Source organism: Crotalus tigris, unplaced genomic scaffold, assembly GCF_016545835.1.
Source record: "Crotalus tigris isolate CLP2741 ecotype Arizona unplaced genomic scaffold, ASM1654583v1 scf7180000017800.2534000, whole genome shotgun sequence".
NCBI classification, from domain to species: Eukaryota; Metazoa; Chordata; class Lepidosauria; order Squamata; family Viperidae; genus Crotalus; species Crotalus tigris.
The window spans coordinates 817,697-845,049 of record NW_024096645.1 but is presented as its reverse complement, the minus strand read 5'-3'; the positions used below and the strand labels follow the sequence as shown (position 1 = coordinate 845,049).

The 27,353-nt window shown below is 39.7% G+C and overlaps 1 long non-coding RNA gene across 1 annotated transcript in view; it reads left to right on the top strand.

Annotated features, from left to right (window-relative positions):
• LOC120307634 overlaps nt 1-20,150 on the top strand; it is a 39,797-nt gene extending 19,647 nt beyond the window's left edge. Inside the window, exon 3 of the long non-coding RNA XR_005556590.1 lies at nt 20,039-20,150. This is a non-coding gene — a long non-coding RNA (uncharacterized LOC120307634). The remainder of the gene's footprint in view (nt 1-20,038) is intronic.
• Nucleotides 20,151-27,353: the final 7,203 nt, after the last annotated feature.

The window sequence follows — 27,353 nt, the reverse complement described above, 5'->3', positions numbered from 1 at the left end:
TGTGTTGTGATTCCCTTCCTTCCTTCCTTCCTTCCTTCCTTCCTCCCTTCCTTCCTTCCTTCCTTCCTTCCTTCCTTCCTTCCTTCCTTCCTTCCTTCCTTCTGCCAATTTATTGAGTGACATCAAGTTCTAATTTGGGAAGAGAACAAATATAGACAATTTCCCCCACACAATTGATAGCATAAACCCCAAGCATTTTAGCTACTGCCAATATAAATTCTACATTATGTTATCTCAGGTAAGCAGAGAATTTGTATCTCAGACAGAAAATGGGAGATGACTAATGCTGTTTATATGAGATGAGGGCTGAAAGAATTCCTTGCAGTTACATCATTGCTCCCCCCTGCTCAGTTCAAAATAAGGCCTCTGCTCAAACAAAGCTGCCAGCAAGAACGCCATTCAGTCCTTTAAGGTGCCATGAGATTCTTTCATGTATACTTTGAATAGCTCTTTGTAGAAGGTTTGTCTAGAGATGTTCCCTAGCATTTAACAAATCATGCAGACATTACTATCTCATCTATAATGATGGCAGCCCAATCTGTAGAAGAGATATACTTTTATTTCCTTAGAACTCTTGTGTAGCTCCCAGACATTATGCCAAGTTTAAAGCTGAACTCCCCAATTGATCCTAAGTCACAGCTCTGTTTATGTGGAACTGGACATTGTGATGTTAGAAGAAGTGAGAGCATTTCTCTGCATGTCTTTGATGGAATTTTCTAAAGCTACTGCATGTTTGATGAAATTGCTGCCTTTCAACCAGCCAATACCTTAAGAAGCGGTTATAACCTACTTGTTACTAGTAATCTTTTAAATTTCCTTAGATTTCCCAACTCTCTATAGCAAAAGAACCAAAGCAGTTCTTCATTCAATGTGTTAACTGACCTTTGTGAATTCTCATCAGTTTATTTCACAGATATCTCGGATATTTAGGGCTGCACTGCATCATCTTAACTTCTTTGGAGGCCTCGGAATTGAGGAAAGGACTTTCACTCTTCCTCTTTTTCTTCCTCCTCCCTCATGTACTCTAGCACAGAGGTCCCCAACTTTTTGGGCACCAGAGACCAGTTCCATAGAGAGAGGTTCTTCCGCGGACCGGAGGGGGCATGGTTTCGTGTGCTGCCTGCATCCTGCGGATGGAGCGTTGCTTGTTTGCATGGACTGGCTTCTGGCATGCCGCAGCCCAGTGCCGGTCCACAGACTAGGGGTTGGGGACCCCTGCTCTAGCAGCAACCAAGGCAACACCAAAGTGCATGCACCATTGCCATTGCCATTTTTCAAGCAGGCACTGCAGGCATGGATCCTAAGAGTGTTAGCTCTTCTAGATCCTTGACAACAGGAGGACAGTTATTTAAAGCTTCATGTCTTTCCTGATCCTCAAGGAGCCAGGCTTATGACTTGGAAAACTGCCATTCTTGGTCATTATTGATACGAAGAATGCTTTCCCTTGTTTCTGTTTCCCAACTGGGGAATCTCATCCTAGGACTGAGATTTCAAACAAGTGAGAAGAATGATAGGCTGATATTCTGTAAATTACCAAGTTTCAAAACTTTGGTTTTGAACAATCCAGCAAGACTACTAGTGCTCTGACAAATCAGCCATCAATAGACACATACACATTAACAATATTTATATACTATGCAAAAGAGACAATCAACCAGCCAAAAAGGGAAGCACCCTTTCACCAGCAATCAGCACCCAGCTCGGCATAGATTAACTCCAAGGTTAACATCAGACCAACAATCAAATAAACAACACCCTAATCAAGAAATTGCCAAAGAAGCCAACAGTAAACAGCCCAACCAAAGAACCTCTAAGACCATCCCCCACCTACACTGACAGGGCAAGGCACCAGAATATAAACCGAGAGCAAACTGCACTCCTTACTAGTACTGATGATGTTACCTAGTTTGGGTAATGAAACAGCTGCAAGAAAACAAGCAAGGTTAGAGAGCACCAGGGACTCCTCATGTCAATCCTGAGCTACACATATTTTTCTTTATTAGTACCTATATCACTCAAGGTACAAATATATTTATTACTCATAGAACCACTCATTACTGTTGTGGATGATGAAACTGAAGATTCATCAAAAGTTTATCCTATTACTTATTTTTGCTTCTGTGGTCGCAAGTTAAGTTGTTTCCAATTTTTTATTTTACCTTTGCCATCCGTCTGGTAAACTCGCAAGATTCATTTTTCTTGCCAGGCACATGTATACATAACCTGAGCTAGACTGTTGTTTCTCATATAATATATGTGGGTATGTGCATAATTCTGTATTTGTTTATTTATTTGTTTGTTTGTTTATTTATGTCATATTTATGTAGTGTATATTGGAGGTGGTGACCCTTTGAGAACTGTATGCTGACAATAAAGTTATTCTATTCTATTCTATTCTATTCTATTCTATTATATTCTATTCTACATATAAGCATACATACAAAGACAGAGAACATAATTTGTCTGGTCCTGCATTTTTATGAAGATCCTTTAAGGCTAGAATGAAATATCAATAGGTGTTACAAAATGGCAGAATACAGCATGTGTTGAAGTCTGGCGATCTAATGAGGCTTCAGCCTAAAATATCTTTATACTTGAAGCTAATCTGTTACAGCAAATCTATATTAAAATAGTTCTCTGACATCTTAAATACTACTGCTATTTAGTATTTGCAGTAAAGTTGAAATTCCCTGAGGTAAAATGAAGACAGGCCTTTGCCAACCCAGGTGGCCTATCAAATTGGTCTTGAAAGGGAATTGCTTCAGAGCACTGTATTTAAAGTCCTGTGGATTGTATGGAGTGTGAGGAGCACAATTGCTGGAGTAGAGTCAGATAATAAAGGCTATTCTGCCATTTGTAGCAAATGAAAAAAGCAGGCCAGGCACCAAGATATTGAGGAAACTTCTGGAGTGACATAACAGTCCCTAATCTGGCCTTGCTGGGTCTGTTAATATTCCAGGGCATTCAACTCCCCCCAAAAGTGTCTGCATCCTGTTGTGTCTTTTCTGTTGGTCAAACAAAAAGCAGTAGTGTCAGGAATAGGTGCTTAGGCTGATTACCTGACTAGAACTTCTAATGAACTATTTTTTTTTTCCTTTGATGTGCTTGAGTGGCCAATGTCATTTGAAAACAGGTGTAACATCATCCAATACAGTGGTGAGATTAGAGCCAGTTCGCACCACTTCGGCAGAACCGGTAGCTAATTTTTTGTTGCTCGGCCCAGAATGGACTTCCAGAAGTGGCATCCACACAGAGAACTGGTTCTTCACATATTTGAATCCCATCACTGATCCAATATCTTTTTAATGGCCCCCCCATTGTACAGAATATAGCACACAAACTATTGGTGGGACTCCAATCATCAACTCATCTGGATCCCAGAATGCTGGTCCACCTGTTTTCATAACATGTAAGTCCAATATTGCTAATTATTGTATGTTGAAGTTGGATGTATTAGTATAGCGGGAATGATCTTTTCTCTTATATAAATTTTTAGTTGTACTTCTGATGGATTTAGCTTAGTATCTCTAAAATGCTGCTGACATTCATACTGCAATATAACTGCTAGAGCAGAATCTGCATTGATTCAGCTTTGCCAGTTCCTGCATGAGCTACACTGCTGATTTCATTACAACTTTTATGCTTCAGATTTCAAGATTAGTGATTTCTGTTTCACTTCCACCAACAAATGCTAAACCAATAGCATTGCACTGTGCTCCTTTTAAAATAATGTTTGATTATTTACCTCTAGCAAATGATTTGCTTTTCATTGAGTGATAGACTCTCTCTGCAGGCTTCTCCTTTAAATCAGCTTTGCACTGGTGTACGTGAGCTCTGCCTCAACGATAACACAGCTAATTTTGATCCATTACTGTCTATTTGAATGCTATTGCAAGCCTATTCACATTTGATTTTATCCCTGATTGCAGCCTTCTAGCTGCAATTTCAAATGCCCTACCTATGTTAAATCTACTTCTGTTTTAAGTCCTTTTTAAAATGCTTTCTTTCAAAATGCCACCGGTTAACCAATTTCCCAGTGAATCATTTAGTTTTTCACTTGCAGTGTTCAGACATCTGCTTAAGTTCCACTGCATATCCTGCAACGAGTCGCCGTCTTTCTCTTTGCACTTGTGAAATCTGAATGCTCTACCAACAATGATTATTTTGTTGCCAGATGAGCTGGTAGCAGATAGTCCTGATATGTTCCCCCCCCCCCCGGCTGGGTGAATAAACACAGGATGCCTGGTTGAAGTGGAGGTAGAATTTATTCAAAAGCAAAATGAACACACAATTCAGCTCTTGAAGGTGGCCAAATTTTGAAGACAAATTTTGGAAATATTTACAGAGGAGTCCAGTCGTTGTTAGTAGAGGCCTTGGGGGTTCTGCTCTAAGCCCGGGAGGAAACGCCACCTTCCCACCCTATTGTATGTTATACCTATGTGTATTTTTTGTATTGGTTGTGGGTGATGGCTTTGGATCTCGGGAGTTTTAGGGTACGTAAAGGATTTTCATGTCCTGAGATGATTTCCTGTGGTTTTAGTTATATTGCTGATATTGAGTTATTTCCTTATGTGAGGTGCACATAATCAATTGCAGCCCAAATGTCAATCTGGGTGGAAAAGTTTAAGTGGTTTCTTTGTATCTTTGTCTTGAGTTCACTGGTGGGTCGCGGGTGGTTGGGGTTGATGTATGGGTCAGAGATGTGATGGAGGCTTTTATCTTCCAACAGTTCATACATTATTTTCTACTAGTTGTGGAAAATTAAATTATGCAGGTTTTTTTTAAAGTTCTTTAGCTTCTTAATAGGCTGTACATTTTGCCTCCCATTAACATTCAATAAAATGACCCCCTCCCTTTTTTTTCAACAACTATCACACTTGCTTCAAAAATGGTTCAAATCTCTTTGTAAATAATGTACAGTCATCTGTGGCACAAACACATTAATCTTCCTAATAAAAGTAAACAACCTACTGTGCTCTTTTCCTTTTGTCTTTACTCATGGTGAGCCACTGTTTGTTTTTTTTTACTGTTCTTTCACCTCGTCTGGTGACAAAGTGAGACTTGAAAGGCTTTTTTTACAATCCCACTTTGTCATCACTGTTGTCTTTTCTCCTACTCAAATAAAAGACACTGAGGCAGGTTTTCAACTGCTGGCTTTACTGAACTTCTTGAAGACCTAAAGTCCAGTCAGCCTGCAAGAATGAAACCACATACAGGCAAGCTGAGGTAACCTGAGTAATAATACAAAATTACAGGAATGCTATAACACCAATAACCACAATTCCCCCATACAACATACACCTCACCCCAGGAAAGCCTTTGGTCCCTCTAATTCAGTGGTTCTCAACCTTTTTAATGCCGCAACCCCCCAACAGGTCGTAAGTCGAGGACTACTCAACCGGTCATAAGTCGAGGACTACTCGACTGGTGCGGCACTATTTGCAGAACGGGACTTTTGGCGGGCTCAGCAGGGCAGAGACAGCCTGGACAATTCCTATTGGCTTTTGAAAGGCAATAGAATTAGACTCTATTCAAGAGAGTCTATTCTATTGGCTTTCAAAAGCCAATAGAATAAAAGGGAGTAGCACAGTTAAGGAAAAGGGGAAAAAAATGGCGGACTGCGTTGTTTGGCGACCCCCGTGAAATGGTCGTTCGACCCCAAATGGGGTCCCGACCCACAGGTTGAGAACTGCTGCTCTAATTCCAGCAGCCTTCCCAAACCTTACACTAGAAACCAGACCTAACTATGGAGACCAAATTTTGTTTTGGATGCCAGTGCTCACAGAGCATATCCCCATTTAGCCACAAAGCCGGATGACCCATTTTATCTGATACTATCGAAAAACCTGTGCAGTGCACCTCCCAGTCAGACTTCCTTGGTATAAATGAGACGTTGTTGTCCCTGCAGCCAAGTGCCTGGGTTTGGCAGCCTGCCCAGGAGCAGTCTAAATCTCATTCTGCAGTTTGAGGCTTGCAGACAGCTCTTTAACACAAAGAGCCAAGCTGTTATCTTCTCCCTTAGGGCTACCATCCCTTTCACTTCTCAAATGCCAAATTATAGTCTACATTTAATTTCAGTGCCACAGGGAGATTCATGTCAGGGGAGGGCAGCTTCTTCATTTAAAATTGGCTACATTAGATTAACAGTGATAAAGTTTGGGGCAGGGAGGGTTATGGCCAGGGAATTAGACAGAAACAACTTCTTATTTAACCCATCATCTAATTCTGAAGCCTGGTCTTCCCAAACTGGTGCCCTCTGGATGTACCATACCACACACCCAGGAAATCTAGCCAGGCTGCCAGATACTTCAGAGAATTTCCTGAAGAGGAAGCTTATCCTTTGCCTGAGGCTATGATGTGGCATTTGAATCACCAGCTTAGTGTTTGAAAAAGAGCAACATTCCCACCAATGGATAACATTCATAGTATATTACTACAAAAAAGAACGGTGTTGTATCTCCATGAAAAAAATATTGCTGGCTTATTTAGAGTGAGATTCTGTGCCTTCCTTTCCCTGCCCTCCTCTCCTCCTCTCCCTTTGCTCTGTGTTGATTCTTTAACTTAGATTACATGCAGAAATGTTTGCAAGAAGAAAATTCATTATTTGTGTTGCACAGGGAATTTCTGTGAGTGCAAATAACGCAGAGCAGGACTTTTCAGAGGATAGGATTGTTTGCCATGATTTAACATATACACACTGCACATGTGAAGGGGACATCAGCATTACATATGCTCCATAGTCCTGTTTGCATTCAGCCGACCAGTTAGTTGCTCCCCTAGCTAAGGGGTTCACCTTTATACCTCCAGAGAGCACATTCTCCAATGCTCCATGCAGCTGAAGAGCAGATAATTTGCTAAGTCCTCCTAGTCACCACAAATGAGACTGGAAGCTGTCACTTGCTGGCTTTCTCGCCTCATTGTTGTGAAATTTCTTAAGAACAAAATCCTCAGTGGCCTGACTGGAGCTGACAATATTGCGGACAAAGTCCTGGAGGTTACCCACTCACTGTCTTTCTCTTCTGCTGCTCTTTCACCACATCATGTTTGTGTGGTGGTGCTGAAAGCTAAAGTGATGACAGAGCTGGAGTCCTTAGCGAGGCACCATTTTTGCCCGTCTGTCTAGGGTTTTGTGGGGCAATGGGTAATTAATCCCCTGGTCAATGGCTCAAACAATGCCCCATTCAAAGGGGGTTCCTTTACCCAGCCCCAAACAGCCCAGGGTTGTTTGGTTAAAATGAATGCCTTCTGGGTTATTTGGCTAGGTGGGATGTTCACTCAGCATCTTTATGTCTGTGACTAAGCTTGATGAGTGAACAGGACTAATGAATATAGCTTAATGTGTGGATTGATTTTTACATCAGGCAGCAATGCATTTATAGGATTCCTGCACCGAGCAAGGGGGAAGCACATATGGCGGGGGCTTAACATTCATACCACCCCACAGCACACACCCCACCGAATATATTCACACACCCATGGCTCACTGATATACACAAACAGTTGCTGGGAAGGGAAGCTCTTTTGTTTCATCTCCCCTTGATTTCTCATTGGTTTTAGCAGCAAGGCACTGCAGGCTTGAGCAGAGTTGCTGTGAGATGGGAGTCTTTAATCTCACTCTATCGTCGCTCCAGCAGTCTTGTTCTGGCAACTCAATCAGCTCTGCGGTCAGCAGCAGGAACACAGCAAGCGGTCACTTATTCCAGGCCCTGTGCAGGTCACAGAGAAACTGGAATGGCTCCACGCAGGTTAGGTCACACATCTACGAATTAGGTCTCGAAAGTCATTCGTACTTTAGAAATCACTATTGCATAGAGGGTATCTGATCCTGTTAACTTAATATATGCATTTATACTGAGAATTCTTGCCCTGAGTAGGGGGCTCAGAGGACTTCCCAGGTCCCTTCTCAGCCTATGATTCTATGAATGAATAAATTAAAGGGCTTAGGAACACAAAGTGATTTAAACACAATGATGTGCAATCCAGCCAAGTTACATTTTTTGGATTTCAACAGGAGAATTCAAGTGTAGGGATTTATTTAGCTCTCTAGCACATCACAATATTTCGGGTAATATTACAGTGTGTTATTTTGCTCTAGATGCATCACACGTAATGAAATTTTGAAGACATAGTCAGTGTGGTCTACCCTACAGAAACAGTGGGATAAGCTAGAAGTTTAGCTTTTCTCCAAAACACCTGAGGGCAAAACAAGAAGTAACAGATGGAAGCTTAACAAAGAGAGATCCAACTAGAATTATGGAGGCATTTCTTGTCATTGAGAGTAATTAATCACTAGAATGGTTTGCCACTAGAAATGGTGGGTGCTCCATCACTGGAAGTTTTCAAGAAAAGATTGAGCAGCTATTTCTCTGGAATGGTATCGGGTCTCTTGCTCAAGTAGGGGGCTGGGCTAGAAGACCTCCAAGGTCTCTTCCAACTCTATTATTCTATGATTCCTTATCCTGAAGCAGTGGTGGCAAATCTATGGCACGGGTGCCAGAGGCAGCACTCAGAGCCCTCTCTGTGGGCCCGCACGCCATCGCCCCAGCCCCACCTCCCCCCATGGGCCCCTCCTTACCAGCAGCCCCCCTGGAGGAGAGTCACCCCCGGGCACAGCCCATATGGCAGCCTGTTGGGTCAAGACTCTGCCCTCACGCCCTGTCGCATGCAGTTGATGCTGCGGAGTGCGGGCGGAGGGTCTAGCTGCCATGGCGCTGCTGGGCTGCCTGGGCGATCTGTGGCAGGCCGTGGAGGTGGTGAGTGGCCCTGTGGGTGGGCAGGGTGGGGGGCAGGGCAGGGTGGGGCGGGGCGCATGACAGAGTGGGGCAGGGGCAGGGCGGGTTTTGGGCACTCGGTCTCTAAAAGGTTTGCCATCACTGTCCTGAACTATTTGTTTCAACCCTTGTATGAGGGTTTACATTTTCAGGAGAAGTATATACTGTAGCTTTGGGCATTTTTCTATGAGTGATATAGAGAACAATCCATTTTAAAGGTATATTTTCCTTTGGGGCTACACAAAACTTAGTAGTGCTGAATTTTCAGCCTGTGTTAGTCCTGTACAGCACAGTCTGAAACACCTTACTTTGTCTGCTGTGGAAAATGAATGATATACTCCGTCTATTTTTTAAAGACAATTCTCTCTTGTTTACATTGTTGTTCAGTTGAGTAGATGCTCAGAGTTGTAGCAGTTTTGGGAACCCAGGAAACATAGTGTCTTTGCAGTCCCCAAGCTACAATGAATGAGGACTTTTTAAAAATAGTTTCTAATGTCACCATACCATATAGTGATACAGCTGGTTATCTGGCTAAGGAAAAGAGACCTGCAAATTGCTCCTTCTAGACTTTCTTTTAAAAAAAAAATCAAAAGTGTGACAAAAGTGTGTGGTGGTCCCTGAGCTACAGGGTCCTGGGCAATTGCCCAATTTGCCCCTGGCTGAGAGTTATTCTGAAAGACAAACAAACAATCAGATAGTGATAACTTCCCATTATCTTTAAAGAGGCAGACTTAGAACCTTGAATCATAGGATTCGTAGGGAACTCAGCAGTCTTCTAGTCCAACTCCCTGGTCAAGGCAGGATATCTTATACCAGGGGTAGGCAACCTTGGCTCTTTTATGACTCGTGGACTTCAACTCCCAGAATTCCTGAGCCAGCCATAGCATGCTATGGCTGGCTCAGGAATTCTGGGAGTTGAAGTCCACGAGTCATAAAAGAGCCAAGGTTGCCTATCCCTGCTTAATACCATTACAGTCAAATGGTTGTTCAGTCTATGTTTGAAAACCTCCAGTGATGGAATACCCCCCCAGCTTTGGGAAGCAAGCTGTTCCATTGATTAATTATTCTCACAGATGGAAATATTCCCCTTACTTCTAGGTGGGATCTCTCTTTAACACATTATTTCTTGACCTGCCTCTGGTGCTTTGGAGAGTAAGTCAATCCCATCTTCTCTGTGACAGCCCCCTCAAGAAGTGGAAGGCAGTTATCATGTCCCCCAAATTCTTCTCTTCAGTAAGCTAGACATACCTAGCTCTCTCAATCGTTCAACATACAATTCAGCCTCTAGATCCTTTATCATCTTTGTTGCTCTTCTCTGCACACTTTCTAAGGTCTCAGTGTCTTTTTTGGTATCATGGTGACCAGAACTGGATGCAGTATTCCACATGGGGCCTCGCTAGTGCAGTATAAAGCAATATTATTACTGATCTTGATTTTATCCCTCTGTTGATGCAGCCCAGGATTACATTGGCTTTTTTGGCAGCTGCAGCACATTGCTGGCTCATACTTAAGCAGTGGTCCACTAGAACACATAGATCTCTTTAACAGTTACTACTGTTGAACCAGATACCACCTATTTTGTACCTATGCATTTGTTTTTTCCTGCCTAAGTACAGAAGTTTACTTTTTCTCCATTAAACTGCATCTTGTTGTATAGACCTAATGCTTAAGTCTGTCAAGATCCTTCTGAATCTTGAGTCTGTCTTCCAAAGTGTTCACAATTCCCTTCAGCTTGGTGTCATCTGCAAATTTGATGAGTTCCTCTTCTATCCCCTTTTCTAGATCATTTATGAAGATGTTGAAGACTACTGGGCCCAAAACATAGCCTTGAGCTACCCCAGGGCATGCTTCCCTCCATGTAGATGTAGTTCCATTAAGGATTACACACTGGATATAGTTGGTCAACCAACTGTAAATTCATCTGTCTATCTCACATTTTTCTATGTTATCACAAAATAGGCCGTGGTCTACTTTGTCAAATGAGTTACTGAAGTACAAGTTTGCTAAGTCCATAGCACTTAATTGGTCCACTAATTTAGTCACTTTATCAAGGGATATAAGGTTTGTCTAGCATCATCTGTTTTTAATGAACCCATGCTGGCTTTTAGTAATCACCTTGTTCGTTTCCAGGTACTTACAAATCCATGTCTATGGAGATTCTCAGTCACCCAGGTCATGGTTATCCCAAAGGTACTTTTTCAAGAGGCAACTGGACTTTCTTGTTTTTCTTTGAAGTCATTTCACTTCTCATCCAAGAAGCTTCTTCAGCTCTGACTGGATGTTGGGGAATGGAAGGACTGATATTCTTTGCAGACAGCTGGTCATTTGCATTCTTTTAGAGAGTCATTGAGGCCACTTGGAGGTTTATCTGTGTCCTTAGGGTCACCTGGGTAGTGCACATGGGTGTGGAGCCTTATTGGAACTGCTGAAAGGACTGTGTTGTAGACTGGAGATAGATGATATTGAATCCTTCCTCCTCTGTTGAGAAAGGGCTGTTCAATTTATGTCAAAATTGATCTATGTCAAAATTGAACAGCCCTCTCTTACTATTTCCTTGCATATTTTGTATCTATTCTACCTCCCTTGATGCTGGTTTTGATAGGTTGAGCTATTTTTTTTTTCTTTTGCATAAAAACAGATGCAATGAAGGAATTAAGCAGTTCTGCTTTCTCCCTGCTGTCTGTCACCTTCTTGCCTTCTGCTGTCCTCAGTGAACCTATCATTTCCTTGATTTTCTCCTTTTTCCTTAGATATTGAAAGAACCCCTTTATGGATTACTGCCTTGTCGTGGCGAAGGGGCTTGCGTAACTCAATGAAGCTATAAGCTATGCCATGCAGGGCCACCCAAGACGGACAGGTCATAGCAGAGAGTTCTGACAAAATGTGATCCACTGGAGAAGGAAATGGCAAACCACTCCAGTATCTTTGCCATGAAAACCCCATGGACAGTACTAAAAGGCCAAAAGATATGACGCTGGAAGATGAGCCCCTCAGGTCGGAAGGTGTCCAATATGCTACTGGGGAAGAGCAGAGGGCTAGTACTAGTAGCACCAGAAAGAATGAAGCGACTGGGCCAAAGCCGAAAGGACGCTCAGCTGTGGATATATCTGGTGGTGAAAGGAAAGTCCGATGCTGTAAAGATTTTTTTCTCCATAGGAACCTGGAATGTAAGATCCATGAATCAAGGCAAGCTAGACATAGTCAAAAAAGAGATGACAAGACTGAACATCGACATCTTAGGAATCAGCGAACTAAAATGGACAGGAATGGGTGAATTTAACTCAGATGACCATCAGGTATACTACTGTGGGCAAGAATCCCCCAGAAGAAATGGAGTAGCTTTCATAGTCAATAAAAGAATAGGAAAAGCAATACTGGGATACAATCCCCAAAATGACAGAATGATCTCAATTCGAATCCAAGGCAAACCATTCAATATCACAATAGTCCAAATCTATGCCCCAACCACTGGTGCTGAAGAGGATGAAATTGACCAGTTTTATGAAGCCCTACAGCACCTTATAGAATTAATACCAAAAAATGATGTCCTTATCATCATGGGGGATTGGAATGCTAAGGTAGGAAGCCAAAAGATAACCGGAATAACATGCAAGTTTGGCCTTGGAGTACAAAATGAAGCAGGGCACAGGCTGATAGAATTTTGTCAAGAGAATACGATGGTCATAACAAACACTCTTTTCCAACAACCCAAAAGACGGCTGTACACATGGACATCACCAGACGGTCAACATAGAAATCAGATTGACTATGTGCTCTGCAGCCAAAGATGGAGAATCTCTATACAGTCAGTAAAAACAAGACCAGGAGCTGACTGTGGCTCAGATCATGAGCTTCTTGTTGCAAAATTTAAGCTTAAATTGAAAAAAGTAGGGAAAAGCACTAGGCCACTCAGGTATGAACTAAATCATATTCCTGATGAATATATAGTAGAGGTGACAAATAGATTTAAGGACTTAGATCTGATAGAAAGAGTGCCTGAAGAACTATGGATGGAAGTTCGCAACATTGTACAAGAGGTAGCAACTAAAACCATCCCAAAGAAAAAGAAATGCAAGAAAGCAAAATGGCTGTCTGAGGAAGCTTTGCAAATAGCTGAGGAAAGAAGGGAAGCGAAAGGCAAAGGAGAAAGAGAAAGATACACCAATTGAATGCAGAATTCCAGAGAGTAGCTAGAAGAGATAAGAATGCCTTCTTAAATGAACAGTGCAAAGAAATAGAAGAAAACAACAGAATAGGGAGGACCAGAGATCTCTTCAAGAAAATTGGAGATATGAAGAGAACGTTTCATGCAAAGATGGGCATGATAAAGGACCAGAATGGCAGAGACCTAACAGAGGCAGAAGTGATTAAGAAAAGATGGCAAAACTACACAGAAGAACTGTACAAGAATGAGCTTAACATCCCAGATAACCACAATGAGATGGTCACTGACCTCGAACCAGACATCCTAGAATGTGAAGTGAAATGGGCCTTAGAAAATCTGAGCAACAACAAAGCTAGTGGAGGTGACAGTATTCCAGCTGAGCTATTCAAAATCTTAAAGACGATGCAGTAAAAGTGCTACACTCAATTTGCCAGCAAATTTGGAAAACTCAACAGTCGCCACAGGATTGGAAAAGGTCAGTTTACATTCCAATTCCAAAGAAAGGCAATGCCAAAGAATGTTCAAACTATCGCACCATTGCACTCATTTCACATGCTAGTAAAGTTATGCTTAAAATCCTACAAGCTAGACTCCAGCAGTATGTGGATCGAGAACTACCAGAAGTACAGGCAGGATTTCGAAGAGGCAGAGGAACTAGAGATCAAATTGCCAACATACGCTGGATCATGGAGAACGCTAGGGAGTTCCAGAAAAACATCTACTTCTGCTTCATTGACTATGCAAAAGCCTTTGATTGTGTGGATCACAACAAATTGTGGCAAGTTCTTAAAGAGATGGGAGTACCAGACCATCTCATTTGTCTCCTGAGAAACCTATATGCGGGTCAAGAAGCAACAGTGAGAACCGAACACGGAACCACTGATTGGTTCAAAAATGGAAAAGGAGTCCGGCAAGGCTGTATACTGTCGCCCTGCCTATTTAACTTATATGCAGAGCACATCATGAGAAAGGCAGGGCTAGATGAATCAAAAGTTGGAATTAAGATTGCCGGGAGAAATATCAACAACCTCAGATATGCAGATGATACCACTCTAATGGCAGAAAGTGAAGAGGAACTAAAGAGCCTCTTGATGCGGGTGAAGAAGGAGAGTGCAAAGGTTGGCTTGAAACTCAACATTAAGAAAACCAAAATCATGGCATCCGGCCCTCTCAATTCCTGGCAAATAGATGGGGAAGAAATGGAGGTAGTGATAGATTTTATTTTTCTGGGTTCAAAGATCACCTCAGATGGGGACTGCAGCCAAGAAATTAAAAGACGCTTGCTCCTGGAGAGGAAAGCTATGGCAAATCTAGACAGCATTCTAAAAAGCAGAGACATCACCCTGCCAACAAAACTGCGTATAGTCCAGGCCATGGTTTTCCCAGTTGCAATGTATGGCTGTGAAAGTTGGACCATAAGAAAGAAGATGGTAGAGGACAGGAAGACCTGGAGGAACATTGTCCATGGGGTCGCGATGGGTCGGACACGACTTCGCAATTAACAACAACAACAACAAATTGAAAGAAACTTTTTTTTGTGCTTCTTTTGGCATTAGTTGCCAGCCTTATTTCAATATCTAGTTTTAGTCATCCAGATCATGGTTGTCCCAAAAGTGCTTTTTCCAAAAGGCAGCTAGACTTTTTTAGCTTTTTCTTTGAAAACATTTTACTTCTCGTCCAAGAAGCTTCTTCGGTTTTGGCTGAATGATGGGGAATGGGAGGATTTATATTCATAGCAGACATCTGGTCATTAGTACTCTGAACGTCCTTCGTTAGCTCTCTGAGAGCCATTGATGCCACTTGGGGGGTTATCTGTGCTCTTAGGGTCACCTGAATCAGAGTGCAAATGGCTGTGGAACCTTCCTGGGACTTCTGAAAGGACTGTGTTGTAAACAGAGATATCCAGAAAGTGCAGGACTCTCGGAGAGCTAAGGACCAAGCTTCAGAGTGCTAACAACCAGATGAATGCTATGAATATAAATCCTTTCATTCCCCATCATTCAGCCAGAACTGGAGAAGCTTCTTGGATGAGAAAGGAAATGTTTTCAAAGAAAAAACCAAGGAAGTCCAGTTGCCTTTTGGAAAAGTATCTTTGGGATGGCTAGTCTTAGCTCATTCTGGATTTTAGTTTTTCTGATTCCTTCCTTGCAGATTCAGGCTATTTTATTTTAGGTCAGTGTTTCTCAACCTTGACAATTTTAAGGCACGTGGACTTCAACTCCCAGAATCTCACAGCCAGCTGTGGAATTCTGGGAGTTGAAGTCCACATGCCTTAAAATTGTCAAGGTTGAGAAACACTGTTTTAGGTTATTCAGGCTAAAATAAAATATTCTGTTTTAGTTATGTGTCTATCTTTTCATTTTTTTATATTTAATCTTTTTGTCCCTTCATTTGTCAGAAAGCTCTTTGTGCCACCAGGCTGGCCTTGTGTGATGTCTTTTGTTTTTCTTTCTCTGTGGAATCATTTTTTTGCCTGGGCTTTCATTATCTCATTTTTCATAATTTCCCAAGCATGTTAAACTGTTTTTCCTTTTAGGATTCCCATCCATGGAATCCTTCCTAGTCTCCCTCTTAGCTTGTTGAAATCAGCTCTCTTAAAATCTAAAACACTAGCTTGACTTGTGGATGCATTATGGTGAATTCAAGTATGACATGGTTGCTCTCCCCCAAAGTTCCTATATCTTCTACTTCCTCAACCATTTCATCTCTATTAGTAAGAATTAAGTCGAGTATAGCTCTCCCTCTAGTTCCCTCTTCTACCTTTTGTAGAAGTTATATCGTTTGACTTCCTGTCCTTTGCTCCATTAATCTGCTTCTTTTATTTTTCAAAATGCTAATGACATCAAAGTAGCATCCAATAGTTGGAATTGACTGCATTCAAGCTCCTATGTTCTCTGGTCAGGGATAAGGGATGAGCCCTCTGGAAAAGGCTCTTACTGGTGCATTCTCATCCGTTTTTATCTCATTTCAAAGCATTATTAGAATTAATTAGATTAATGGGGTTATTATTTTGAATAGCAAAGGTCCTCTAGTTCAGAAATGCATCTGAAGAATGAGTTACAGCTCAAGAAAGCTTAAGTCTTTTTAATAAAATGTATTAGTTGAAAAAAAAATGTTGCCAGATTATTGATTCTTGCAATTCAGAGAGGTTATCTAAATCAGGCAGCAACCAGTTTTCATGATAATCCTAACTTGTGTACATCTCCTCACCTACCGAGATACTGTGGAATTTACTTGCAGGAAAAATGGGTAGGACTGCAAGCTAAAAATGGTTCTGCCTTCATTCTTAACAGTGAAGGGTGCTCATTTCTTTCCCCAGCTGAATATCTTGGCACCCAGAGCTCCCATCCAAACCAAATTGTCTCCACATATTTCTACCACAAGTTTAATAAACCAAAGAAGCTAGATTACACCCTTATTCTGCTTGTAGATCTACCAGTACAGTATAAATTTTCTTTCCAGTCTGAACAGCTCATGCAAGGATATCCAATGAGGAACTTCTATAAGAACATCCTAAGAGCAGGCATTGCTACTGACTTCATTTACAAACTATTAATATCCATAGCATTCATACAGAGTGTCTCATATTTAATTTGGCTGACTCATTTGGGAAAGCAAATACCATTACATTCACTTATGGGCCTATTTCTAAATTAATGTGCCCTATTCCAAATTTAAATATTAAAGATGTGGACTGTGTGGGATCATCTCTGGTGCAAATTTCACTTTTAATTCTTTAAAAGGGAAAGTTACTGTTTAACCCACTTTGTCTCTCTTGGTGTACATCCCAAGGTTACATTATTTTCATGAATTCTTCATGGGCAAAGGAAGAAGACATGGACCTGACAGACCGTCAGTCTGCTGTAGGGGAGCAGACTCTGGCTCCTTGCCAGCAGAAACTGATCTTTTGCTAATGAGCAGAATCCAGCACAGGTGGCTAATCACCCTGATAGTGATGAGAAATCAGGAGACCTTGGCCATGTGCCAAGTCTGGAAAACAAATACAGCAAATGAGAAAAGCCAAACAAAGGTGGTTTTTGTGGCTTCAAAAGAGAAATGCTAGTCGATGTTACAGACAGCAATGGAACATTTAATCATTGTCCCTTTCAGATTTCTCTGATTACTATAGTTCTGAACCTGAACCAGATTACTGTTGAAAGAAAAATCTTCATCAGGGTCCAGTCCAAGCTGGGAATAAACAAAATGGAGACTGCTTTAGAAAAAAGGTTGCAGTTTATTGAAGAGGAGAGCCAGACAGAAAGATGGCTCTGGGAAAGTTGGCCACACATAGTAGGGAGTGGTGGGTTTTTATACCTTCTTGAGCTTTTGTTTGGAGTTGTCCCTGTGGCATGAACTTTGACCTGAGTCTGAGTGTGCCTTTCTGGTACTCTTATTATGGTGTTGGTTAATCCTATTATGTCCCAAAGGTCATATCCTGCTTCCCTGGGGCTGTGGCTGATGACTGTTGGATTTTTTTGGTGTGAGGGATTGTTGATTCTAGGGATCTTTGTCTTTCTAATCCAAGATTCCTGGCTCCAATCTTTCTGACAAGATTATCACTTGGTTTCTATTTGGGGCAGAGAGACTTGGGAGCAGGGTGTTGGTTTCTGCCTTTCAGATCCTTTGGGGAAATATATTCTGCCTTTTTAATATTTCCCAAAATATTTCTTTCTCTGGATTCTTCCCACATTACTTTGTCCTCATGATGACATTCACTAGCTCTTGTGATTAATATGGCTCATTACGATTCCTGTGGTTGTCTGGAGTCAGAGCTAACATTTCTTTGCATTTTGTTTCTAGCCATGGTGCTGGAATATTTCCTTGCCCATAAACTTCAAATCCTAGCTATGAGTGTTAGTTCTGGATTCTGGACCTGTAAAAATTGAATTGTTCTTGTTTATCCTTCTCATTTGATCCTATTCCTGGGATTTGAGGGGAACGCAGTCTTTTTAATTAAGTCTTATGTAAATTTCTGCCTGTTTGCAGACTAGGAAATTTAATCAGGAGACTCACTGATGTAGAATATGGGCCCTTGGAGTGGCCCCAGGGCCCCTGAAAATTCTGTTGTTTACCAGCAGCATATATAGTGCAACTTCTCCACTTGTCTCTCCCTCCTCCTAGGACAGGTAAAAGAGGAGGTCTGTTTTTCTGACATGCTTCTTAACTGAGAATCAGTCAAGATGTGAACAACAATTGTATCTGTGTGTGGATTTATACTTGTTAAAATGTAGCTGAAAAAATAAACGACAAAAATATGAATATTTAATTGAATTAATTTATTTTCATTTCAAATCCTCCCCTTTCCATGATAATGATTTTAAGGGTGCCCTGATTATTTATGAGCTATGTGGCCTCGGATGTACTATTCAAAGGCTTGCATGGCCTTGAGCCAACTAAAGTTGTACACTCTTGTTCTACGTACTTTTGATCTTTATGCAGAAGGATTTTATCCCACAGGCAAGAGTGGCATCGCCATACATAGGATTTGACAATGTTAATATCTAAGGGCAAAAAGCCATTCACTGGTTTTCAGAGCAACTAAATTTGACAAAGATAAACATTATTGGGAGGGACTAAACTTACCAAATACTTTAGAGGGCACTGTTGTGCCATATCAAAACCTAGGGGTCATCATAGTAGTGTTTATGTTCTTTCAGCCTCTGCAAAAAGTTGTAAACCTGTGTTGTTGTAGCAATGGTGGAGGATAAATGTATATATCTGAATATTATATACACTTATTGTCATAACAAATAGCAACTCCTAGTCAATGGCTGGTTTTGAGAAATTCAGACCTCATTAGGACTTGGCCGGGTAATAATTAGGAATTATTAGAGTTGCAAATTAAGCTGAGTAGTGAAAAAAACATCCCCCAAAAAACAAAAAGGCAAAGCAGTTCTGCGCTGTTGCCAAGAAAGTAAAATAGATGGTCTCATGTGGTGCCTAAGACATGAGATTCACTTGAGGGCATATTTATCTTTTCATAATACCATTATTACTCTTAAAAGCAAAATTAGATGGTAAATATTGCAGCAGTTGATTTAGAATGAAACTGACGTTGAAAAGTAACATACTGTAACTAGAGAAATTAGAGAGGCAGAAAAACATACCAAAGCCATTTACAAAAATTCTAAGGGGAGGCCCAAAAATAACAGAAGAAGAACTGCACGTGGTCAGTAGTCAAAGCCAAAGTCACTGGAGTCAGTTATGGGGCAGGATGTGAGAAATGGAATGTCCACTTCAAGCATCTTCATAGTTTAGCATCAAATAAAATAAAAGGAAAATATGAATGTGTCTTGGAAATTAGGACCCTGTGTTAGATGAGTATCTAAGGCAACAAATAATATTGCAGCAATGATTCTCTACCCCTTTGAGGAACAGATTTTGCTCAGAATCTCACCTTCAAGCCCTTACATCTTTAGTTAATAAGACACATAACAACGTCACATGTCTCTGTCTGAAATTTTGCAGATTTATCTATCAGGGTAAGATGGGCTTGGGCCAAATAGTCAATGCAGGTTCCTATGCTTATTAAGGATGTTGATTGCAAAGATATAGCTTACGTTACAATATGGAGCTACGTAATAACTATTCCCAAATATTATAAAATAAGAGATTTATGATGAACTATAAAAACCTATTCCTGCCAATTGATCATGGAAAAATCCTAAAATTGAAATACATTAATTAAATCAATTTTATGTGCTGCTACAATCACAAGACTCTCAGCACCAAAAGATATAAAAGTATTACCTATCAGAATGGATAACAGAGTTCATTCATTTTAGGTAAAAGAGATATCTCTATATAGGTCAACATTATTTTGCAAAGAACTGCCAAAACCTTTAGGCCAGGGGAGAAGAATCTTTTGCAAATCAAAACAAAAACCTTGAACCTGAAAAAGAGCTTGTTCTTTTCATTAAAAAAATCCGTGCTTTGCTAGAAAAAATAGGTAGCCGTAGCAGTGTTTACTTCTTATGAATTTCTTGAATTTACTTTGACAAGATTGTCAGCACAGCCTTGCTACCTGGCAAAACTGTCCGTCTATTTACTGGTGTCCTCCCCCTGGTAATGCTTTGTGCACCTTCTGTCTTATTTTTTTCAGGACAATAAAGAAGTGAAATGATTTATGGGCCCATGATCCTAGAGATTTCTCTGGATAGAAGATGGAGATTAATGGCTTCATGAGATTAAGTATGTTTTTAGTAATCAGTGACTGCACATGCGGGCAAACTGTAACTTAATAGGAGTAAAATATTTTATCTTTAGGAAACTTTATTACAAATTAAAACATTTCCTGTTTTCAAAAGTCATGTCATGCCGATCTGGCATGTATTATGGAGCCCTGGCTGCCAATGGAGGAGGGAGCTTATCTGTCTCAGCAATCCTTCCTGATGATCGCAACAATACATCTTATTTGCTAATGTGATTGGGTTTTTTTTTTATTTATTTGCAGTGTTATTAACATGTTTCATACTTTCCACTCTAAAGCTGTAAGTCCACTTTCAGATCATCATCATAATCCATCTACTTGGGTGTTCTTGAACATCAAAGCAATGGTTAGGGCTTGGCAGGACAAATCCCCAAAGAAGATAAAGTTGCCAAGAGAACTTTATACACCAACTAAGTCATCAGGGGTTTAACTCAACCTGAGGGAGACTTCACTTAAAAAATACACTAGATCAGGAGTGTCAAACTGCCGGCCCGCAGGCCGGACGCATCATCTGGAAACCACGCCCACCCCATTGCCGGCAATGGCAAAACTGTCCCGATAAGTTGCATGACGTCACATGACGTCACGAGTTTGACATATCTGTACTAGATAGAATTTAATTTGGAGTGGTTGTAGAACAGGGATGAGGAACCTATCACACATGTGTCAAAGCTGACACACCATGGCATTTTGGGTGACATTCCAGTGTTCCCCAACCACTAACAATAACTATTCTCTAAAGCACAACCCGTTCTTGGGTGATTTTCAAATGCTGCAGAGGCTGAAAAAGAATGGGATTTGCCCCAGGTAGGCTGCAGGGACCTGTGAACAGAAAGAAAACATTACCTGAAGATAAGCAACACATGGACATTTTTGTAGGGCAGCAGTGGATCTAGGGCTGAAGTTGAAGCCAGGGTTGAGTGCTGCTGGATGTCTAGATGTGTGTTTGTGTGTGTGTGTGTGTGTGTGTGTAAGATAGAGAATTATTTCTCCTTGGTGGAGAGGGTAGAACACCAGCAGTGTGTGAGGCATTTTCCAAATTTTTGACATGTTGAGCCCAAAGATTCACCATCACTGTTGTGGAATGGGTTTTCAGGAATGAAGTCACACAATGCCATTGTGTTCTTACTTAAAAGTTGAAAAAAACAAGTAAATAAAAGTCCCACGTTTTTTGAAATCACTTCTCATTCAGTTTAATGCAAGGGAATCTAATTTATAATTTTTCAAAACAGAAGGAAGTTTTGGAGAAATACTCTTAGCTGTGATTTTTTTGCATCTACTGGTTGACAAGAACCCAAAGTATAGGTTTGAATGTTTTGTCTTTCAGGATGCAATCCTCCCATGGCCAATAATCTCCTATGCTTCAATTAAGCCTCATGGAAAGTGGGGGTGAGGTGTTAGTAGCAGTGCATCAGTCACTACTGGGGGGGGGGAATCCTGCTCTTGAGAAATTGTTGCAGAATTTCTCCTTCCCCAGGAGAAATTCAGATAAATCACCCACCTACTATACCTCTCTGCCCAGCTGTAAGCACAACCTGTCCTGTATTGATACATAAGAAATACCAGCACGAACACTGGTTAAAATGAGGAACAAATGTAGGAGGCTGGGTTACTGCCTCCGGCTGTGGAAATAAGCAAATCACTCTACTATATGAAGCAGGTTTGTCTGCTAGATATCAGCAAATTACGCTACAAGACAAGGAAACACATCCACTATACCTGCTTCTTGTTCCAATTCTCCTGCTCAGCCTGATTTAAATCCTAATTTAAATCCCCTGATATTGAACCCTGCTGCATCTGGCTCAGTCACAGAAAACTGTGAATTATTAAAAGGATCATAATGTGCTGAGTTCAGCTAAATATAGAATAAACACTTTATAAAGCAAAATAAAAAAACCCCAGTCACATTGCAATTAAAAACATTAAATGTGCAAAAATGAATCAGAATTAGTACTCTTAAAAGCCTGGAATTCTTTGCAGCCATCTACCAGGACTCACCCAGAAAGTTATTGTCTGAATTAAGCTTGCTTTCCTCCCCCCCCCCCACCCTCACCCCACCCTCCAAAAATTTGAGGAGAAGAAATTCAGTGAAGGCTTCAGTGTAAGCCAGGCTAAGGTAGTACAGTGCTGAAGCCTGAGGTGCAGAGAACGGTGGATCTTCGGATCTTGTTAATATTCATCTTGCACTCAAACAAGATAGAAACCCCACTGTGCTAGAAGCTGTATAAATAAGTAAATATAATGTTGCAAAAGATAAATGCTACTCAAGGGGAGGCATAGAGGGTACAATTCAGCGCATAGTTCAGCTATGCATCTCATTTCATTTCAGTGTGGTCTGCATAGAGTTCTTCATAAATTAATAGAGGTGATGTAGCAACAGCACTTGATTTGTTTTTCCAGAGCTACGTGATTATTCCCATTGTACAGTGAAGCCTTGCAATCAGAAGGCAATTTCTCAAAAGTAGCTGCTTTGATGTTTAGAGCGTTTAGATAGTAGCCCTATGTGCTACTATCTAGGAGCCAAGTTTTCTTTTAAATCCTTGGGACTTACTTCTGAGTCAAAATCAGTGGTGAGATTCAGCCAGTTCGTACCACTTGGGCAGAACCGGTAGCTAATTTTTTGTTGCCTAGGCCCAGAATGGAGTTCCGGAAGCGGCATCCACACAGAGAACCGGTTGTTCACATATTTGAACCCTGTCACTGGTCAAAGTACATAAATTTAGACCATAAGCGACTTAGCCAAGGGAATACTAGGTATCTGAGCACTATCTGGAAGAAACCATATTTCCTGTGTCAGGATCAAACCATTTAAATCTTTTCTGTATTACTTACTGTATTTTATCAGTTTACCGGACACAGGACTAATATTATCTGGTTGCCTCTACCAAAGCAAAAACAGAGGAATTGATTCCCACATCGGTCAGCAGAATGCAACTGGACATCCAGAAAGCACCCTGGGCATCCAGTTTGTATCGGTGTCCTGAATCCATGCAAAATTCACCCTTCCTGGCTACACCCCTGTTCTGTGCTGGCACAATCATACTCTGCCTTGGGAACAAATAGTCATGTAATTATTTCTCCAGGGCACTCTCCAAATCTTGACTGGAATTGGTTGGTATAAAGGGAAAATAACTTTTAAAAACAGTTTATGGACCATGAAAGGATGCAATAAGGAAAAAGGAATGGCTTTTATTTTAAGCAATAATTTAAACCAAATGTTGATTGAGCTTTGCACTGTGTACATATAAAATCATTTCAGAGGTGGAAAAAAAAACACCTATCAGCCCCAGATTTAAAATCCAGATTAGATAGCATCTTTCCAAAGCAGAAATACTATTTCTTAGTACAGTCCATGCCTGGAAAATTCCAGTTTCAATTTTGTGATATATAGTTTTGCGCTACCTTCACATTTTAGAGTTTTCTTCATCTTCCCAGTACCATATTGACACATCTAACTACCTGAAACCAAAGAGGGGTAAACATGGGACAAGCTCAAAACATTTGTCATCTCTACCTTTCCAAACTTATTTATTTATCTAATTTCTATAATGCTACCATTAAAAGTTGCATTTCTCAACTTTAGCAAATTGAAGATGTGTGAACTTCAACTGCCAGTATTCTGCAGCCTAAAGAATTCTGAGAATTGGTCCACATATCTTAAAAGTTGCCAAGGTTAAACAACACTGGCTTAGATGTGTGCTAAAATCTGGCAACCTCTTTGTATCCTATACTCCTTTTTAAGAAGTAACACAGGAAATTGTATGGTTTAGCTCTTCAGTGATCCTAAAAAGTAGAATAGCTGGAGTTGTAAATAGCGGAGGAACCATAATGTTTAATAGAGATATTTGAAAGATTGTTAAAATAATAGCTGCCTTGCATCTTACAGCTTTTTCACCCCTCTCCCTTCTAGCAATGCTATAAGGTATGTCCTCTTACCTCTCTTTGAAGGAAACTTTATCTTGAAGGGCTCCCTAGATCAAATTTGATTTAAAGATAAAGAATTATAACAAGAGGGAGCAGAGACCCTGTAATTGACATACTTTTCAAATAACCCATTCCCACTCATTTCATCTTGCTTTTATGTTTTCTAACTTTTCCAGCTCCCTTTAACAAAGTGGACAGAAGTATTCATCCATGTTTGTTTCTTTTCGCAAGCATTTAATCACATACTACACTATTTTTGAAAATGTTCTACCAATTTATTTATTTATTTACAATTTGAGGACACTGTACAACAGATAATTACAAAACAAAACAACAGTAAAAATCATCAACACTTCATCATCTACTTTTCTTGGATTTGGGAAGGAAGAAGCTATCCTTGATACATAATTATGAATGCTTCACTCCATTTTCTTTGTCAAAGATGACTCTCTTGGGGTTTGGTACATTGATTTTCAGATCTGTACTCCTTGGTGCATCATTCAATCTATCACTCTCTGCAAGTCATTCAGGATCTCAGTAAACAACATAATATCATCTGCCTACAAAAGTATTCTGCTAAGGCAAACTTTGCAAATTACTCCCCCTATAATTTCTGCATCTTTAAGTGGAGAATAATGGTGTCCTTCCAATCATCAGGTATGGATGTATTCATCACACATACATTAAATAGGTTGTACAATCACCCTATAAGCAAACCATACTGTATTCATATTTTAGTATCTTTAGTTATTCCATCTATACCTGCAACTTTACCATTTTTCAGCCATCTTAAATCATTGACATTATTTTCTTTGAATACAGACTTCTGTAGTATTTGTTTCAATTTATCTATTTAACACAGCAATAGCATTCCTTTACAAATCTCTAAAGAATTATTCTTGTCATTTCCTCATTTTAGTCTCATATAAATCATTTCATCACTTTACTGTTTAATTCCATTGATTCTGCTTATTTAACACTCTTCACCCATTTCTAAAACAATTGTTTATTTCCATAATTAAATTAATTAAAAGATTAAAAAGATGCATAAAAATTAAGAGTTTTTGCAGATGATTTGATGTTCTCATCTTTAAAGGAGTTGAAAGAATTTGATTTATTAGCAAATTTTTAAGATTAATAAACAGAAGGCAAAGATGACAAAAGATGAAAAAAGTGCTATTGCTATCAAACAGAATTGCTAAATAAAATGGTTTTAATATTGAGAAGTAGGTAAAATATTTGGGCATTTTTATGATGTATATGAATTGTATGTTATTTCAAAATAATTATGTTAAGATATGCAATGAAGTTTAAAAAGACATGTTAAGATGAAAGAAACTACAACTGTCATTGCTCAGGAGAATTTCTGTGATAAAAATTAATATCTTATCCAGAATGATGTTTTTCTTTCAGACAATACTTGTTTTGACAGTCACTGTACCATTTAAACAGTAGCAGAAGGATATATCTAAATTTGTGATGGGGGGAAAAACACAAGTTAAATATAAGGTACTACAAGATTGAAAGGAAAGAGGATTGGGTTTACCTGATTTGCGATTGTATTTTGCAGCTTGCTGATTGGTTTGGATAAAAGACTGGTGCTGAGAAACACTTTGGAGTTAGAAGAAAAAGATTTTAGATTTAGCTGGCATAGATATTTGTGATACAGCAAAACTAAGGTCAATGTGGATTTTAAAACTCATTAAGGTAGATGTGCCATATAGAGAATATGGAATAAATACAAATCCAGGTTGTACCTGAAAACACCTCTCAGCATAAGGAGCATTTTAAAAACCTGAAACAATAAGTAAACTGCAGTGAGTAAATTTTGTCAGGGGGAATGTAAAATAAAATCAAGTCAAGAACTGGTGGCAGAGGGATAAAGGTATCAGTGTTTATCTTATTTATAATTATTAGAAAGATTTAAAATAAACAAAAGAATTTATGGTTTTGAACATTCTAAGAATGAATCTGAAATAGAATTGTATATAAATGATGAACTTGTAATTGCTAAAATGTATTTCACTAAAATTTAAAACAGAAGAACAAGTGAAAGAATTTATGATAAAGATGGCTCAACGTTTTGATTATAATATACAGATGGAACAATGGGAAAATATGTGGCTGAATGGACTGAAATATAGTCTCTATTATAACCTTAACATAAGATTATTTTTAATTTTTATAAGATGATATATCATTGATAGATGTCATCAGAGAAATTGTCTAATATGCACTTCACGTTTCTGTTGGAAATCACAAGAAAGAACATTTAATCATCTTTGGTGAAAATACAAAAAGCTAGAAAATTCTGGATTCAAATATATACACTGATTCAAAGAATGTTAAAGATTAATGTACAATTGAAACCAGAAGTCTTTCTTTTGGGATTGATGGACAAACAGCTGGAAATAAAGTCATTGAACTTTGTTTTTGTATTTAACTGCAGCAAGATTATTGTATTCACAAATACGGAAAGATTCAACATTACCCTCATTGGAGGAATGGTTGGTGAAAATGACAGAATATGCCAAGAAGGCTAAATTAATTTCTTTTATCAGCAAAAATACAGTATTTACATTTATTGCTGACTAGAAAACTCTTATAGACATTTTGTGTGAAAGGGGGGAAAGGCATCTTGTTTCTTTTTTAATTGGTCTTCTGTAAATCAGTGTCCATTTTTTCCCTCTTGAAATTAAAAGATATCTGTTACTGCTGGCAAGAAAATGACATGAAGCAGGAGGAGGAAGAGGGGAGGAGAAGAAGGAAGGGGAAAGGGACACGGGATCCTTCCAACTCCATCACTGCCTGCTCCAATTTACAGAGGAAAATTGCAGAGTGGGTATGGACAGTGTAATATTATATATAATTTAAATTTTGGAAGAAAAACAAATAGTTGTGATGAAAACAGCTTGATCGGTTGTAGCACGGCATGTATATGTCATTGCACATGTGTCATCATTTCCCCCCCCCCCCAAAGTTGGCCAGAGATGCCCGTAGGCTTGATCTAGACATCATATTCTCTATTGTCACTCTATCAAAATACTAAACCATCTAGGCAACAATTGTGCTGTTCCTGGCTAAAGTACTTTAGTATTTCTCCTTGAACATATTAGAAAGAGTTACGTTTCTCCTATTGGTGGATATCATCATAAAAAATCATTTCATTTAGGAATTTATCGTGAAGAGGCATTTAGAATTATTGGGACTTAACATACTGTGCAGTCTGGCAATATTACCTAAGTATTAACAGTCTTGTTTTAATATCAATAAGAGTATATTG